At 45.1% G+C, this 4,836-nt stretch overlaps 1 pseudogene; it reads left to right on the forward strand.

The window, feature by feature from the left end:
* Window positions 1-898: 898 nt before the first annotated feature.
* On the forward strand, window positions 899-1,016 carry LOC126237772 (5S ribosomal RNA; annotated as a pseudogene).
* The last annotated feature ends 3,820 nt before the right edge of the window (window positions 1,017-4,836 follow it).

Below are 4,836 nucleotides of genomic sequence, written 5' to 3' on the forward strand. Positions count from 1 at the left end.
GGAGAAACTGTCAATTCAGCACTCTGCAAGACGACACTGACTAAGCTGAAAGCCCGAATTTCCAGGATAAGAAGAAGAGCAACTTTCACCTGAAACATGATAACGCCAGGCTCCACACCGGTTTTGCGACCACACAACTCGTTGCGAAATTCGGCTGGACTGTCTTGCCACATCCACCGTATAGTCACGATTTAGCGCCTTTAGACTTGCATCTCTTTGGGTCTCTGAAAGATGGACAACTTGGCGAACATTTTCAAGACTCGGGTGCTGGCCAAAGCTGTAAGGAAGTGGTTAGCCTCAGCTGGTTCGTTTTTTTACAAGCGCGGAACGCACGATCTGGTTCATCGTTAGCAAAACTGCATAACGAATGGTGGTGTCTATGTGAAAAAATGACAGTCTGTAGCTGAAATATTCCTCTATTTAGCTGTGTTGTTATGATTTATGTATCTCCTGTAGTCCCGTGAATAAAAATAGAAGGCATTACTTTCGGAACGATCCTCGTAGTAAAGAAGTGATAAATTAAAACGTCATGCTCCACGAACAGTTTTACTGCACGAACAGTGAAAATACAGTAGGCGGTAAACGCTTTTCCTCTCATCATTTCGTGGCGATCTTCAGCGAGAAGAAGTTTCAGAAGGGTTTTAAGTAATGCGCAAAGTTGTTCCAAGTCACTAAGTACTCTAATTCTCAAATACTGGAAGACTGAAGTATAGCTGGTCGCGCGTCGTGGGCTGCACTGCATTCTCACCTTCAGCCCCGCCCCTTTGATAATCAGGTGGTTCTTTCCCCACAGCGATGATTTCCGGACAGTGAGTGATATGTGTACCAAGTTTGGTTGGAATTGGTCCGGTGGTTTATATACGTACATCCATTTTTATAATATCTGTGGGTGTATGAAGCCAACGGCCCTGCCGCAGTGGAAACACCGGTTCCCGTCATATCACCGAAGTTAAGCGCTGTCGGGCCGGGCTAGAACTTGGATGGGTGACCATCCGGTCTGCTCAGCGCTGTTGGCAAGCGTGGTGCACTCAGCCCTTGTGAGGCAAACTGAGGAGCTACTTGATTGAGAAGTAGCGGCTCTGGTCTCTTAAACTGACATACGGCCAGGAAAGCGGTGTGCTGACCACACGCCCCGCCATATCCGCATCCAGTGACGCCTGTGGGCTGAGAATGACACGGCGTGCGGTCGGTACCATTGGGCCTTCCTGGGCCTGCTATGCCGGAGAGTTTTTGTGGGTGTATGGATCTGGATTTACTAATTCTGTTCGCAACACACTTCGCTAACAGTATCCATTTATACCAGTGAATGCATCTGCAAAATTACACCACCGTACGGCACATACGAGGGTGGATTTAAAAGTCCTCGGAATGGAGTAGGAAAGAAGTACTTACATCGCAGAAACTTTTTTTATTTTTCAATGCAGTCTCCTTGTAGACTAATGCACTTGGTCCAATGGTGTTCCAGTGACTTGACGCATCTCGAAAATGAGTTTATTTCAGGCCTGCAAAATAGTTGTCAACTCCGGCTATCAATTCTTCGTTTGAAGTGAATCTTCGTCCACCAAGAAAAATTTTCAGTTTTGGGAAGAGATGATAGTCTGACGGAACCATATCAGGTGAATAAGTCGGGTGTGGTAACAATTCATACCTTAGTTCGTGTAATTTTGACATGGCGACGGCACATGTGTGCGGGCTCGCATTGTCTTGATGTACGATGACTTTCTTCTTTGCTAAGGCCCGCATCTCGTGGTAGTGCGGTAGCGTTCTCGCTTCCCACGCCCGGGTTCCCGGGTTCGATTCCCGGCGGGGTCAGGGATTTTCTCTGCCTCGTGATGGCTGGGTGTTGTGTGATGTCCTTAGGTTAGTTAAGTTTAAGTAGTTCTAAGTTCTAGGGGACTGATGACCATAGATGTTAAGTCCCATAGTGCTCAGAGCCATTTTCTTTGCTAAGCCTGGCCTTTTCTCGCGTATCTTTTGTTGCAATCTGTCCAGAAGGTTGGCATATTATTCTCCAGTAATTGTTTTCCCAGTGGGGAGGTAATCTACAAACAGAGTCCCCTTCACATACCAGAACACTGATGCCATGACCTCTCCCGCCGAAGGAATTGTCATTGCTTTCTTTGGTGGTGGAAAATTAGCATGTTTCCACTGCTTTGACTGTTGTTTTGTCTCTGGGATGTAGTAGTGCACCCAAGTTTCGTCTGAGGTCACAAACCGGCGCAAAAAGTCTTGTTCGTTTCTAATTCTTCAGTTAAAATGTGATATACCCTTTCAAATGACATCTGGCAAACGTGAGCAATTTCACGCACTTTCAATCGGCGATCCTCCATGACCATTTTGTGCACTTTTGCAATGATTTCTGGAGTACTGACACATCTTGGCCGACCACCGCGCGGATCATCATCTAAGTTCCCCCGACCAGATTTAACTTAATTTGTCCCCTTGGCAACAGTTGAATATGAAGGAGCAGAGTCCCCCAGTGTATTCTGGAAATCAGCATGAATGTCCTTTGCTTTTAACCTTTCTTTACGAAGTACGTACTCACTGCTCGAATCTCCATTTTTTCCATCTTCGCAAATCACTACGCGGAACAACAACAGCGCCGCGTCACTGCCACAGCTCTCTTCCAAGAGCATTGACGTAGCATATGTTTACGGGCAACACTCCAATGAATATCACGTGAACAACTCGTTGCGCTAGTGCTGTCCTCTCGTGGTGATTCCGAGAACTTTTCAAACCAACCTCATAGTTCTGGAGATGCGCCATAAACATTGAGATGTGTGAGAAACTAGTTTTTGTTTGAAACTAAGTTAAGTTACCCAAACTATACTTACGCACGGTTTCATTATGGGAGCACTTAGCGATTTGCAACCAATTTTAAAAATAATTTGAGACCTTTTCTACATTTTTTCTAGCTTACGAGCGTAACGTTAAATATGAATATTTAACACTTTTACTAATTAGTAAAGTAACACACATGGTACTAGTATTGTTCGTTTAACGTGATTTCTAAGATTTAGTATTATTTTTTGTAAGTCATTTTATGCAATGTTAGAAATGTACAAAATTGCAATGGGACCTTGAAATAGGGTTAGCGCAAAACTCATATTTAATTGTTAATTAACATTATTGAATAACTGGGAGTTGAATATTCAACTGTTTCTGATCCCACATACTTTGAATCCGCCACTGGTTTATGGTTCAAATGGTTCTGAGCACTATGGGACTTAACTTCAGAGGTCATCAGTCCCCTAGAACTTAGAACTACTTAAACCTAACTAACCTAAGGCCATCACACAATCCATGCCCGAGGCAGGATTCGAACCTGCGACCGTAGCGGTCACGCGGTTCCAGACTGAAGCGCCTAGAACCTCTCGGCCACAACGGCCGGCCACTGATTTATCTACCAGAAAATTATCTCTTAACACTGTAACTCAATTTATCTGCAATAGGAGGACAGTATTATACACAGTAACGAAGATAAGGTGTTAGATAAAATTCCCGTTAGAAGTTCGATGTTAAATTCACCAGGGCTCTCAGGCAAACATCAATTACTGAAGTACCTTAAATTATATAAGTCCAACGTTCCACAATGTTCCTACAACGTCTTTACAGCACGGGTCGTAACACATCTGAAAAGTAACGTCCACTGTTCAAAGTGCCGTCAATGCGAACAAGAGGTGACCGAGACGTGTAACCAATGGCACACCATACCATCACGCCGGGTGATATGCCAGTATGGCGATGACGAATACACGCTTCCAATGTGCGTCCACCGCGATGCCGCCAAACACGGATGCGACCATCATGATGCTGTAAACATAACCTGGATTCATCCGAAAAAAATGACGTTTTGTCATTCGTGCAGCCAGGTTCGTCGTTGAGTACACCGTCGCAGGCTCTCCTGTCTGTCATGCAGCGTCAAGGGTAACCGCAGCCGTGGTCTCCGAGCTGATAGTCCATGCTGCTGCAAACGTCGTCGAACTGTTCGTGCAGATGGTTGTTGTCTTGCAAACGTCCCCATCTGTTGACTCAGGGATCGAGACGTGGCTGCACGATCCGTTACAGCCATGCGGATAAGATGCCTGTCATCTCGACTGCTAGTGATAAGATGCCTGTCATCTCGACTGCTAGTGATACACGGCCTTTGGGATCCAGCACGGCGTTCCGTATTACCCTCCTGAACCCACCGATTCCATATTCTGCTAACAGTCATTGGATCTCGACCAACACGAGCAGCAATGTCGCGATACCTTAAACCGCATTCGCGATAGGCTAGAATCCGACCTTTATCAGAGTCGGAAACGTGATGGTGCGCATTTCTCCTCGAGGCATCACAACAACGTTTCACCAGGCAACGCTGGTCAACTGCTGTTTGTGTATGAGAAATCGGTTGGAAACTCTCCTCATGTCAGCACGTTGTAGGTGTCGCCATCGGCGCCAACCTTGTGTGAATGCTCTGAAAAGCTAATCATTTGCATATCACAGCATCTTCTTCCTGCCGGTTAAATTTCGTGTCTGTAGCACGTCATCTTCGTAGTGCAGCAATTTTAATGACCAGTAGTGTACTTTTACACTGTTATGTCATACAGTATAATATTTTAAGGTAACTCCACAAAACGAGAGAAAGTGCACATGATGAAAACTGATTCACTTTAGAAGCACGTGAAGACACACTTGTACGCTGAACGGCGTAGTGGTTATGGCTATGGAAAGAAGAATGCACAAATCGGAACATCCAGTGTCGACCGGCTGGCTCTTTGGAAACGTTGCGAAATTTGTTGTATTGTGTGAATTAATTTGGAAATAAATAACGTAATAAGCTTGTCTAAATAC

This window comes from Schistocerca nitens, chromosome 2, assembly GCF_023898315.1.
Source record: "Schistocerca nitens isolate TAMUIC-IGC-003100 chromosome 2, iqSchNite1.1, whole genome shotgun sequence".
Lineage (NCBI taxonomy): Eukaryota > Metazoa > Arthropoda > Insecta > Orthoptera > Acrididae > Schistocerca > Schistocerca nitens.